A 14360-nucleotide genomic window follows, 5' to 3' on the forward strand; every position below is an offset into this window, starting at 1 on the left:
AAATATTCACTTTCTGTTTCAAATATCCACTCTAAAGATGGTAGCAAACTAAAACAATTCATAATACTTACCCCTAAAATAGACACACTAGTAAAATTTCTCCTTTAATAGTCCCAAAGGCTACCATTCAGTGCTTGTAAGTTCTTTTCACAAATAAATTTAATAATAAAAATTCCATTTAGGTTGACAAATAAAAGCAATTCTTCTTTTCTTCAATAACTCCAAGCAGGGTCTACCAATCTTGGTATTCAACACTAAAGAAAATCAATTCTGTTATAGTAAGGCAAAATCATTTACTCCTCACCAAATATTCATGTTCTTACCCACACTTCCTAGCCACTTAAGTAGTACCCTATGACTACTTTTAGCCAATAGTCTATGAGAAAAATTGATGTGGGACACCTGAGGGCCAAAGCCACAGTAACCAAGGAGGCTTCATGTTCTAGATGGTACACCAAACCTATTTTATTAACTAAAAACGCTTTTTTCATGTTCCATGGGACTACATTGTTCCATGTAGTCCCACAAGCAACATTCCAAAGCCCACAAATTGAATTCAAATCCACTTCCTCTAGAAAGCCTACCCAGATTGTACTAGGCTCCTAGTATCATCGGTAACAAACTTATGTATGTATACTGTGGGTAGAGCATTATGAAAGCACTGTGGTACAAACAAGTACAATAAATAGTCTCCATCTACTATAATTTACAATCTGGAAGTGAAGGATACACGTAAAAACAGAGACAAGTAGCCAGGCGCGGTGGCTCACGCCTGTAATCCCAGAACTTTGGGAGGCTGAGGCAGGCGGATTACCTGAGGTCAGGAGTTCAAGACCAGCCTGGCCAACATGGTGAAACCCCGTCTCTACTAAAAACACAAAAATTAGCTGGGTGTGGTAGTATACATCTGAAATCCCAGCTACTTGGGAGGCTGAGACAGGAGAATCGCTTGAACCCAGGAGGCAGAGGTTGCAGTGAGCCAAGATCACGCCACAACATCCAGCCTGGACAACAGAGCAAGACTCTGTCTTAAAAAAAAAAAAAAAAAAAAACAGAGACAAGTATACATGATAAGAAATTTCAAGTGAGTGAAGAAATAGTTAAGTGCTAGATAAGTTTCCATACATCTCAGTTAAAAACTAAGCCATATACTCTCATGTGACATATTTTGTATTGTTGTATATTATTTTTAAATTCATGTATGATTTATAGCAAATGAGACTCCCTTATAAGGGTTATAATCTCCTTGAAAGGCAAGAATCCTAAAATATAACTACTTTATGGTGCCCCATATTATCAAACAACAGGTATTCAATTAAAATTTGTATTTTATTGTGAAGACTGTGTTGAAAAATTAAAACAGAAATGTAGTAATCCTCAATACATGAGGAATTTGTGTTCCCATCACTGTTAAGAAGACAGAGGAAAGAACACAAGTTTTTCTGTCACTCAGGACAGGCAGAGCTCTACACTGGAGAACAATTATTCACCAAGCTACTACAGACTTTTGAGATATCCCTTTACAGCCAACTTCTTATGTTGTAGAACAACATGTTCTCCAAGCAATACCAGATTTCCAATTTAATTCCCTGAAACTAGTCAAGAAAATCCCTAGTTTACCTGTGAGTATTCCAGGAACACGCACATGTGTGCACACACGCAAACATTCACACCCACAGAAGGTCTATTTCTCTAAGTACATTCATAAGTAGCGTTATGATTTAATCAATATGACTTGGCAAATATTGTAATATCTACATGTGTAAGACACTGCAGAGGACAAAATATAAGACATAATCCCCATTTGCCATTCTCATACCCTAATATAGGAGACAGGACACACAAAAACAAAAAATTTCATAAGGTACAAGGTTGTACATATAAAGTATCAAGCGAATAACAAGGAAAATAAATACTGAGAGTTCACAGAAGGAATTGATTACTTTTAAATTTTATGGTCTGAACACTTAATAAGCAAGGTGAAATCTGAGTTGGGCTGTAAAGGATAGGTAGAATTTCAAGAGGCATAGACTAGATTAAGGGAGAACATTCCTTGGAAAATAACATATAAAGAGGTAAAAAGAGAAAAGCTCAAGAGATGGTTAGAGAACAAAAAACTGACAATTTTATTTAAAAACACAATTTATTGGGGCAGACTAGTGGGAAATGAACCCAGAAAAGAAAGCTGGTGCCAAACACTGGAAAGCTTTAAATACCACGCTAAGGAACAACTTTATCTTGACAATAATGAGGAACCACTGAAGGTTTTTGAGCAAAGTAGTATCATTAAAGTAAAAATTAGGATAATCATTCCGAATCAAAATGTGGGACATATGAAGAAGGAACTCACTGGGGAGTGGGACCACTTTGCTTGACCAATTAATTAATCGTTTGACCAATAATTAAGCCCCAAAAGAAAAAAAAAGAATAATTAAGCCTGAATTAGAATGATGTCAGTGAGGAGAAAAGAGCCTACAGAACTTGCAAAGTGTTTTTAGCATATGTCAAATCAGACCCTAAGGATTCTAGAAAGCTGAAATTCAGATGCTAAAGATAGGTCAAAAGCACAACAACTGCGAATCCCAGCCTACCCAGCAGGGGTACTTGAAGCGAAGTGAATTGAAACTGGGCTCTTTATATATATTCCTGTCTCTACACCCATACAATAGGTCCACTCTTTTTAATTGGGGGTTAGGGGGATATAGCTGGAAAATAACATATATAAAAGTAGCCAAGGGATGGAGGGCCAGGTAGTTGTGCAATAAACAGAACTCAAACACCTGTAAAAGCCAAAGGCACTGCAATCACATCTGTTGCAAAGTGGAAAAACAGACTGCACATCTAGTCATACGGTGGGCTTGAGTAATGACATCAGATATATTCATCAAATTTGGCAAGAGGGTACAACTGGATGAATGGAGTTACTGAGGTCCCAGTCCTCAAAAACAGAGATCCTAAACCACTGGGGGAGGTCATGGACCCCTTCAGGAATTTGGTGAAAGCTCTAGACCCTCTCCCCAGACAAATATATAGACTCACAAAATTTTACATACAATTTCAAAGTGCTTACAGATCCCCTAAAGCCTATCTAGGGGCTCTTATTCTATGAACCCCAGGTTAAGAACTTTTGGTATAGAATCATGATAGCCATTTTTATCACGTATCTCATGGTTTAAAAGTTTATGAATAGGAAGCCATTATACTTATTTATAATTTGTATATATTGCACACCAAATCAATAAATTATGTAGATATGGCATACACAAAAATGGAAATTAAAAAGAATATTATAGCAAGTAAACAAATTTTTAAACATTTACTTTTCTTATTGATGACACAAAAACTTTGTGCTTTTCCTAATATTGTTATTATATTAATACCACTCACTACTTTTGGTGACAGCAATGTAAATGAACATGGTTTGTTATTTTTATATCTTGCTTTCATACTTTGTAATATAACAACTTGAAGGTCTAGTTCTATATTCGGTTCATTTTTATGAGATATAACTATTTTATTTGGTTTTAATGGTTATCATAGCTGAAAAATGTTACCTCACAAAGATGAATAAAACCAAAAGAACTCCATTACTGGGTGCACTGAATAAAACATGATATTCAATTTCCAATCCCATTCACCATTTATGCAAAGGTTTTTGCTAAAATTCAGCTAGTGCGTTTCCATACCTTCTGATGGCAATCAGTTGTTCTTGTAAACTAATCAGATGGTATTGCCTTTTTGTGTTTTCAGCGGATGGGCTCAAAACCACTAAACACCTCTTTTACAAGATTTTTATACAGGTTAGAAAATTCTGTTTCCAAGTTCAAGTATACATATAAAAAAGCTCTTAAAGTTAACACACATAATTTTCAACAATTAAATTCCACCATAGAAATAATTCTAAATATCTATTTTCAATATCCTTTCTCTGCAGCATTAAATTTTTTGTTATTGTTCTGAAAGGTAGTTACTTTTTTGAATCACTGTTAAGAACTTACCCTATTATCTCAAAGGGGCAGATTAAGTGTGTTTATTTGCTAGGTAACATACCACTTATAGCCACGTTTCACAGAAGTACCAACAAATTTGGGATATTTGTCTTTTTGTGAAAAAATACTGAGCAATCATCTTTAAGTTAGATCATTCTTAACTCCTCTGCCTCAAGGTGACCAGTTAATCTCCATGAAATAGTATAAAAAAGATCTGCATAAGTGATCTCTACTGCAATACAAAATAGTGTTGAGTCTACTATTTAAAATAATAAATCTAAAAATCCAGTTACCCAAGCCCCTGTAAACTACAAACCACCACAACAGACTGAAAGAGAAGAAACATCCTCACAGACCTCTAGTATTTCTTCCATTTCGCAGATAATGTTAAGAAACTACTGGCCAAGCGCAGTGGCTCATGCCTGTAATCCCAGCACTTTGGGAGGCCAAGGCGGGCGGATCACCTGAGGTTGGGAGTTCAAGACCAGCCTGACCAACATGGAGAAACCCTGTCTCTACTAAAAATACAAAATTAGCCAGGCATGGTGGCACATGCCTGTAATCCCAGCTACTAGGGAGTCTGAGGCAGGAGAATCACTTGAACCTGGGAGGTGGAGGTTGCAGTGAGCCGAGATCACGCCATTGCACTCCAGCCTGGGCGACAAGAGTGAAACTCTGTCTCAAAAAAAAAAAAAAAAAAGAAAGAAAGAAAGAAAAAAAGAAACTACCGGGCTAAAAGTGCCTGGGGTCCCGAGAGTTAAGGCTCTTTATCAGCCTACCCAGCAGGGATACTTGAAGGGATACTTCCAGCCAATTTCTGTTGTATGCTATCAAGGTTTAAAGGACTTATCTTTAAAGGTACCCCAATTACACTGTATCATCTCTGAATTACTACCAGTTTGGCAAAAGACACACCACAGCACATTCAGTGACACTAGTTGTCTTCAACACTGTTCCCTCCATGTAACGAGTAACATTGGCTAGGGGCATCAGTCAAATAATAGACAGGGCTGGAACAAGGTCCAAGACTCCTTATGACACATCCTGCCTTAAATCCTTTTTGGAACATGGCAAGGCATAAATAAATCAGTAAAATAAATCATGAACTATAAATGAGAGCCAGGGGCTTCCAACTTGTATGACCAATCTCATTTATACAGTCAGATACACTTATATTTTTACAAAGAGACATTTTTACACTGAACAAACAAGTCCACTGCATCATCTTTAAAAATGCCAAGTGATAATACACTGTTTAAAAGAATACTTGCTGCTTAAAAAAAAAAGTCAATGGTATGAAATAGAAGATAAAATGGAAAAGAAGTACACTAAGAACAATATAAAGCACATTTAGAGGGCATGAAATTAGACCTGATAAACAAAGGGCCAGAGAACGATGCTGGAGGAATGTCAGAATGTTGCAATCCTGGTTGGTCCAAAATTCATCTACATATTTAATAAACTCAAATCAACATCTAAGAATCACTGGGAGGTTAAAATATTTTTTTAAAGTTGATGGCAGGATTTGCCTTATCAGTAACAATATACAGAACAGTAAGGAACTGCCACATATTAAATAGATGTATCTATTTTTGGAATAAAGAATGCAGAATCAGAAAAAAGGGAGTATAGAAACATCAAAATATAGACTTCAAAATAGTAGAGAATTATTAAAATGAATACGTTAATAAATCATGTTGGATCAACTGGCTAACTCTTGGGCAAGTATGCAATATGCTCATCTCACATCACATGTAGGTTAAGACATAATTCATCATCAAAAGTAAAAAATAAAAAATTTAATTTGAAAAAAGTATAAGGCAGTGAAAAAGATTTTGTACCAACTTCTATTCAAAAAAAAAAAAATACAATCTGTATTTAAATATACATAAAAATGAGTGAATAAGTTCCCAATGTGGGTAAGCCTTACATATGGAATAATTTCAAAAACCAAAAATATAAAATTTGGGGTATAAAACCTGCCAAGAAAAGATCCACGTAAATTTGGAAAATTGACATTTCTCATTTTCATCCATATCTACATACTTACTACATACTGCTCCCCACCACCTCCCTCCATTAAAATCCACCCATGTTTTGTTACTACACCTAGACGATATGCTTCCCTCTCCCACTTCAGCTGATGCCACACTCCTTGCACTTTCCCCTGCATTACTCTGTCTTTTCATCTTTGCTATTTAATCTTACTGAATATACTGTTTTCCTTGTCCCTATTCTTAAAGAAATCATCCCCTGCCCTCAATGCTTTTGTCTACCACCAAGTCCTCCATAAAACTTGCCCTGATTTTTCTCAAATGAAAATACAATAATCATTCCCTCTCCCTGAATGTTCAAAGTACTGTTTCAGGACCTCTCTCATAGCACTCATCACATTCAATTACTATTATAGGTATTTGTCTGTTTGTCTTATCACCTCCCTCAGGTCATAATCTGCTTAAGAACAGGATATATATCTTATCAGTTAATTTCCCAATAACCGCTATCTTTTTACAGCACAGTACCTTGAACAAAGTATGTACTCATATAACTACGTCTTGAACGAATGATTGAGTAGCTACTTAGAAATTCAATTACAGACTACCTGTACCATTTAGAATGGAGAGGGAGATATTAGACATTGCAGAACAAATAACTTTTTGTTTCTTCCAAACAAATTCACCAAAGTCAAGTCAATATCACACATACAGATGTTTTCAAAACTCAAGGACATTTCATCCTTCAACTCTCTGGTCAAATATGATGTGATATGTTTATATACATACACACATTCACAATAGAATATCTTCTGTTAAATAATCAAATCTATGCTCGATAGTAGAAGTATGTAAATGTTTTAATCATATAGGCAAACTGAAATTTTAAGATAAAATCAACCATTCAAATTACAAGTGGAAACACAGAGAATGACCAAGCAATTTGTTCCAAAAAAATAAAAACAAAACAAAACCACGCTAAGCTTTAGCTATTTAAATACCAACAAAACTTGAGAGGCAGAATTTTATGGCTAAGAATCCAAAACCAACCAAAGATAAGCTTACCTGGATAGAAGCACCAAAGAATCAACATTACTGAAGTACAAAGGTGAGACCAGAAACAGCACAAGAATCTTTTTCTTTTTCTTTTTTTTTTTTTTTTTTTTGAGATGGAGTCTCGCTCTGTCACCCAGGCTGGAGTGCAATGGCGCGATCTTGGCTCACTGCAACCTCCGCCTCCCTGGTTCAAGCAATTCTTCTGCCTCAGCCTCCTGAGTAGCTGGGATTACAGGCTTGCGCCACCACACCCGGCTATTTTCTGTATTTTTAGTAGAGATGGGGTGTCACCATATTGGCCAGGTCTCAAACTCCTTACCTCATGATCTGCCCGCCTCAGTCTCTGAAAGTGCTGGGATTACAGACGTGAGCCACCACACCCAGCCCACAAGAATCTTAAAGTGACATTTTCATCAAGTAACTGGTATACATGGCTCCCGGGTCATCAGAAAGGAACAAGACTGCAGGAGTCTCCACAACACATGTATTCAAGAGAAAGAAAGTCCAGAAAGAAAAAAAAAAAGTATAATGTGGCCAAGTGTGACGAACATGTTTGAAGAGAAGCCAATTGAAAGGTATGAATATGATTTCCACGCAGTAGGCTTGAACTCAAATGCCATCCCTAACACCTATAAGCTGTGCAATCTTACGCCAGCCACTTAACTTCCCTGAGCCTTGTTTCCTCATTTATAAAATGTAATACACAGAGCTAGCACAGTACCTGGCTCAGGGACAACACTCAATAAATATTTGCTGACTATGAATGAGGGCCTTACAAGAAAAGCAGATGTTTTTCTACAGGTACTTTTGTAGTTTTTGAGAGAACGGTCTTAATTAATTCCTAATTAATACCTTTTTACAATATTTGAGAGTCATATTTTGGTCAAAAAATAAAAATGCTCCTTTCCTCCTAGCTTACACATTACTCAAAACCTTACAAGAATTCTTATAATTTAAAATATCTTTGTAATATTGTAACTTTCAATACAAAAAGTAACTCTCATAAAGAAACCCTATTCCCAACTACATCTTCATGGACTTAGTCTGCTCAGCTGTAATATTAAGAAGGCTATCCTAAATGATCATTTAAGCTTCTTTAAATGTTGTAGTTCCTGGCATCTCAAGCATTTTCCAATCTGTTTAGGAAAACCAATCAACACACACTAAAAAGAGAATCTCTCTCAAAAGAAGGAGAGAGAAAGAGAAGTTTATTATATAGAACAGAGTAACTAATGCTAAGGGAGTGATAAAAATCAAGCTTTCTTGAAAACATACCAGCTTTGATGCTGTTTTTGAAGGTCACGAGTACATAAAGGAAATCCAATTTAAATGAAAATGGAACATGTAAAAGCAAAGACGCAAGATATCTATGATTATAGCAATACTTTCTTCATTGCGTAGCACTTTACAGTTTGCAAAGCATTTCTGCATATGCCATCTACAGCAAATTTTCTGGAATGGGAAATGAAAGAATCAGTTTAAATGATTTACATTCGATAAATTTGCCCACAGAAAGTCTCCTCTGAAAACAGTAACATAAAAAAAATTTTTCAGAAGGGAATTTCTTCAGCATTATGTGTAGGATAAATTAGAGAGGTAAATGCATGCAAGCAAACAGCTATAAACCTACAAATCATAGAATTTTAAAACAAGAAGAAATATGAAATTAGACCAACATGCTCATTTAATGATAAAGAAACTCAGGCCCACAGAGTCAATGTGACTCCCATTACTCCATGTGCAAATGACAGGAGGACCAGATTGCAAAACCAGAAATAAAGGAAAAAATTTGAGAAATTACAAAGAAAGGAATACGAAAATTTGGTGATGAATTCGCTAATGAAATACCCGTGTGTTAGTCATTAATGTCTATGTGCCAATCTATGCTAAACACATTTAATAATTTATTTTAAAGATTACAATATGAGGACAAGTACATTACTTCAATTTTAAATATAAAAACTGAAGTTTAGTGTGGTTAAATAGCTCAAGGCTACATCAACCTAAGTATCTGGAAGAGCTAGGACACCTCTGTCTGTCTGGTCAGAGTTCCTTCTCTAAAAGATGCTTTAAAATTGCCCCACAACTATAAGCTGAAAGGGCAAAAATGAAGCATCACTCTGGAAAAACTGGATAATCCAGTGCAATTAGAATTCTGGTCCTGATAATGGGTGCATTTTGCTTCCGTGCTTGCACCTATTTTTATGAGTCTGGCCTGTCTGTGCCTAATGGTCAGGTCAGGGCTACTCAGTAAAACAAACATCCCTGCCCTCCACACACTAAAACATACTCTCGGGGAGTGGTAAGAACAAAATATATCTAAGATGAGGGTGAGTCTTCTATGAACTCCTCGAGTGACTAGAGCTTCTATTTTGGCATAAGCTACTTATCTTTTAAATATGATAACCATACTAAGCTTTTCTAAAAGCCTATCACTCCAAGGAGCCTCGAAAATTCTGTGTTGCAGATGGGGTTATGGGGGAAGAAGCATGGATACAACTCACTTTACTTAAACTTATGGAATTGGACTTATATGTTGGTATCAGTGTTTTATAATAATTCCCCTTATTCAGCCATGTAGCCTGCAGAAATATATAATAATCATTTCTATACATTAATCCAAATACTATATGCCCACAAACCATTTTCCAGAACTAAGCTATTAAAAAAAAAAAAAAAAACCTTCATCTCCTTATGAAATGAAGCAACCAAGATTCGTACCTAGTTGCCACTAGGCCATTTTATGACCTCTGACACCAAATGTTGAAAGGCACAGGTCTAACTAAAATACAAAGAAGAGAAAAGGGAAGGTTTTAAATGACTAGGCCTCATCTTCAATGTTAAGAATAGAACACGAGGCCTATCCTTAGTTGCCAATCACCAGCGGCTAAACTACTGCTAATCTGGGAAAGAAGCAATTTTAAAAAGTCCTTTCCTACAGTCTAGTCTTCCCAAATGGGTAGGAAAGTTAATCTAAGATAGGGAGAAATTTATACCGTTCTGCAGCCCAGATCAGATACAGCGTTCTGACATCCACCTCCTGAAACACATGGATTTCACCCAAGCCCACACCCACCACAGCATCCAATATTTGCAAGTAATGCAAAATGGAACCCTCCAAAACATTTTTGGACCTCTGCCAGGAAAGCAGCTGATGGTCCTCTGAGAATTTCTGTTATAATCATATTTAAAAGGCAAAAATCAATGCCAAAACAATCATGAGCGTCCCGGGGATCTCCTATGCTCCATGACTTAGATTCTACTCCGTGTTGTGCGCTTGTATTGACCTCCCACACCTGCCCTAAAATGAAAACTATGTTAAGCCACATGGCTTAAGGCCAACCAACTCCATAAGATATGCAACATAACATTCAAACAATGTGGAGTCCTTGGGAGACGCAGCAAAAAAGACAAACTAAAGTACGGAACAGAGGTAGTATCTAAGAGAAGGTATATGAAATTGATGACAACCAAGCAGGGAGAACTAAAACGTCCTTGAAAAACAATTATAAATCACAGTCTGTTATACAGATTCCCTATACAGATACAGGGAAAAGAATTTCAAGAAATGCCCAATACCCTCTCTCCACCACTCCACCTTTCAGCACCTCTATACCACCCTCATCACTTACTCAACATTTAGTCCTGTGAAGACCGCTCACTGGATTAGCAGGATCAAGAGGACATGCACAGAACATTCCATTCTGAGAACATCTTTAAATTATTTAGGCTTGTTTACCACCCTTCCCTATAGAGTAAAAGCATGAAATGTCGCCAGCACTTTCACAATATACACCAGTTAGCACCATAGCAACCCAATCTTCTGCCCACCAAAAGATTAACACATAAGTAGAAAACAGGAAATTCAACAAAAATTAAAGTTTGACCTTAGACTCCCTCAACAGTTAAATGTCTTAAGTAGTAGCAGTGTCTTTACATCACACCCACTTCATGCTACCCTTACAGCTTCCTGGCATAAGCAAGTTCTTGGGATTATACAAACTGCTGCTTCTGTTTCCAGCCCAGATTTCTAGAAATGAAACCCTGGAATTGAGGGAGAAACAAAAACAAACGTTCGCAGAAAGAGGGAGGAAAAAGCATTATCTATATAATCCTAGTTTAAGTGAAACAATCACCATTAGCTCCATCAAGCACTTTTTTTTTTTTCCAATAAAACCACTGCAGATCTAAAATACTCCCTTGGTTTAAACCACACAAAAAGCAATTTAATGGGCACAATCCTACAGGTTTTCTGAGAGAAATAAGGAAGAGATCAAGTATAAGCTATGTAAAATTCACGTTTTGCACCTTATAAAGCAAACTTCAATGTTGTTAAATAACCAATAGAAAATATCAAACTAAACACCTGTTCTTATAAGCAGCAGTCCTCTATTTTCTCTCTAAACCATATATTCCCAACTGAGACCCTCTCTGTGACCCACTGTTCCCAAAGCATGGAGTCTGAAGAAGAAATAGAAAACATTTCGGCCATTCGTTCACAAAACCAAATTAGACCTTTCCACAAAGTACAGGAGATAAAACAGAAACAATTCAATTTTATCTAATTTATGGCAAATAGTTCAAGGAATGCCTATTTGTTAAGCTGAATCAAACCCCACTGCTACCTTTAACCCAAAACTATTTCTAGTTGAAGAGCCAAGAGACCAAAGCAAATACTTACTTTTCACATTATTCTCAACATGAAGAAATCCGACCCCCTTCCTACATCATAGCTTCTGTGAAACAAGCTGAGGCCCCTCTGGCCAACTTTCGTTGTTATTGTTGTTGTTTGTTTGTTTGTTTGTTTTTAGACTAGCCTCCAACCAATTCCAGAAGAGGAGACAAACCTCAAACAAATTTAACCCTTGAGATCCATCCCTCAACTGTACCATATAATCTACGCTTCACGGCAGTAATGTTTTAAGCAGACACTTGATTTCTTAATCACTGAAATGTAAGCACCAGCCCTCACAAATCATCGCCACAGAGATTCCTCTTGGCATCCACAGAGGGTGCTGGGGCTGCAATTCACTCAAGAACCCTTCACTCACCAACATCACACTCGACATTAAAAATTCACTGTCTCCGAAAAAAAAATGTCACCTTCTCCACAAGGACACCTGCCTGTTCAACACCTCTACAAGAAACGAGGAGGGCCAAGCATGAGAGGCTAACAGATCCTCCAGCTTAAAGTTTTCCTCCCCACGAAACTCTCTGGCCACAACACCGTGGCCTGTCCTTGTCACACACACACACAGGCTGTATTGTCAACCCCTCCGTCTCCCTCTAACGTCGTCAGACTGGGCAGTGTCTACCCATGGGGGTAACTGCTTTTAAATAAAATAAAAAAGCAGCCACCACAGCTGGGTAGTAAGGACTGGAGACCCTGGTGTCCAATTTCTTCAGGTCTTTTCCAAGGGACTAGAGAGCGGCCCAAATTCTGTCACTGCCCACTAACCAACCCCACCTCCCAATCGCCTCGTCAACATGTTTGCTTCCCTTCCTCGGCCCTTTCGGCTGAATCCCAGGAAGGGGACCAAACCCGGGCCGCGACAGGCACATGTCCAGTATCCATCCCATGTCTACCTCCGAAACCCCTTCTCGGGAGAAGGGGCGAGCAAGCGCGCCGGGGTCAAACCCAGGCGCCGTCGAGGGCTGCGCCGACGGAGGGGGACGCCGCGGTCGCCCCCATTTCGCGGTCCGGGCAGGCGAGACTCCGAGAGGTGAGCGGGCTGGCCAAGGTCACAGCGTCGTCGGGGCCGAGGGGCGCCCGCGCCGACTTCCGGCTCCCCCTCTCGGCGGCGGCCCAGGGCGCCCGCTCCCCACGCCGGGCAGGCGGCCGCGCAGCTCGCGCCCCCTCCGCGGATGCTCGCCCTCTCCGCGCTAACTAGGGCAACTGGAAAAGAGGCGGAGAGAAGTCGCTGCTGCAGCGATTTCCCTCGGCGGGGAGCAGCCCCCAGCTGGTGCCCGTGACAGCTGCGACCTCCGCCCCCTCCAGCCGCGCCGGGCCGCGAGGGGAACTCGGGGAAGTGGGAGGGGGATGGAGCGGGAGAAAGGAGAGCAGGGGGCGGAGGGGCGCCAGCTGCTCCCCGCCCCCTAGGGCCTCCGCGGCCGCGCGGCTCGTGACAGCTGCACCCACCGGGAGGTTCCGCACCCGCCGCCCGCCACTCACCTGCCGCCGCCGCCTCTGGGCCGCGCTCACCGGCGCCGCACTCGTCCGCGACCGTAGCGGTGGCGGCGCCGCGGCCTCCGCCGCTCCCCGGGCCCGGCGCCCGGCCCCCTGGGCCCAGGCGCCCGCCGCCGCCGCCGCGGCTCTCCGGCCCCCTCCTCCGGAGCAGGGGTCCCCCCACAGGGGGATGCAGAAGGAACCTGACGCAGGCTCCGCTCGAGGGAGCAGCAGCGAACAGGCGGCGGAGGCCCTCAAGGCCGCGGGGCAGCCGTCGGGGTACAGAGCTCAGCAAATCGCGTCAGACTCCCGCTCGCCCGTCCTGAAGAACAGGCATTTCAGCCGCTCTCCGCGGCCGCCATGTTCTCCTCCTCGGCCGCCGCCGCCGCCACCGCCCCCCGCTCGCGGCACCGCCCCCTTCGCGCCCCGCCCCGCCCCGCCCCGCCCGTTCCCTGCCGCCTGCCTGCCCGCCCGCCGCACTTCCCCTCCCGGCTCCGGCCGCCTGGGCCGCCGCGACCCGGTGTCCGCGAGCTCCGACAGTGCGCCCGGGACAGCGCGCCCCCAGCCCGCCGGGCCTGCCGGGCCCGCCGAGCGAGGAACCGCCCCGCGCCCTCTGCCGGCTGCAGGCCCGCCCCAGCCCGCGTCCTGACGAAGTGTGGGAAAGGAGGCCCGAACTCTTCCCCGCCCGTCTCAACTCCTCCCCGCCCCTCTCCTGCCCTCCTCTCGGGGCGTTCCTCCCACTGCTGCCGGGAAGCGGCCTCGAACCCCAGGGCGCTCGCAGCTAGGCCGCCGGGCATGCCGCCTCCCGCTGTTCTTTATCTTTCTGGGAAGGTGTCGGAGCGGCGAGAGGCCCTGCGGACTGGGCGGAGTCGGCTCCGGGCCTGTCCCTCCACTCGGGCGTTCTGTTACTTTGGGCGAGACATATCCCGCGGGCCTCGTTTTTTATTCTGTAAAATTGGGAGGTGGTTGCCTAAATGATTTCACAGGCTATTAGACAAGAGAAAAGGAAGATCGTCTGCCCCCTTCGTTTTACAGATGAAAAGATCTGCCTGACACGTTCTGGCTCTGCAATTCCATGAATTATCTAAAATGTCTGTCATTCACAGATCTTTCCCCTCAAGGTGCCCACACCTTTCTTCTTATCTCCCTACTTTT

At 41.5% G+C, this 14360-nt stretch overlaps 1 protein-coding gene across 9 annotated transcripts in view; it reads right to left on the bottom strand.

Annotated features, from left to right (window-relative positions):
• NCOA1 (nuclear receptor coactivator 1) overlaps nt 1-13373 on the bottom strand; it is a 285404-nt gene extending 272031 nt beyond the window's left edge. For 7 of the 9 annotated variants that reach the window (XM_063623906.1, XM_055253870.2, XM_055253874.2 and 4 more), the window contains exon 1: nt 13212-13373. The gene's annotated coding sequence lies outside the window, so the exon portion shown is untranslated. Of the gene's footprint in view, nt 1-12625; nt 13096-13211 lie in introns of those variants that run through there. The other 2 variants (XM_063623907.1, XM_063623902.1) reach the window with 2 other exon arrangements.
• Nucleotides 13374-14360: the final 987 nt, after the last annotated feature.

The sequence above is a fragment of the Symphalangus syndactylus genome, chromosome 18, assembly GCF_028878055.3.
Source record: "Symphalangus syndactylus isolate Jambi chromosome 18, NHGRI_mSymSyn1-v2.1_pri, whole genome shotgun sequence".
In the NCBI taxonomy this organism is placed as follows: Eukaryota; Metazoa; Chordata; class Mammalia; order Primates; family Hylobatidae; genus Symphalangus; species Symphalangus syndactylus.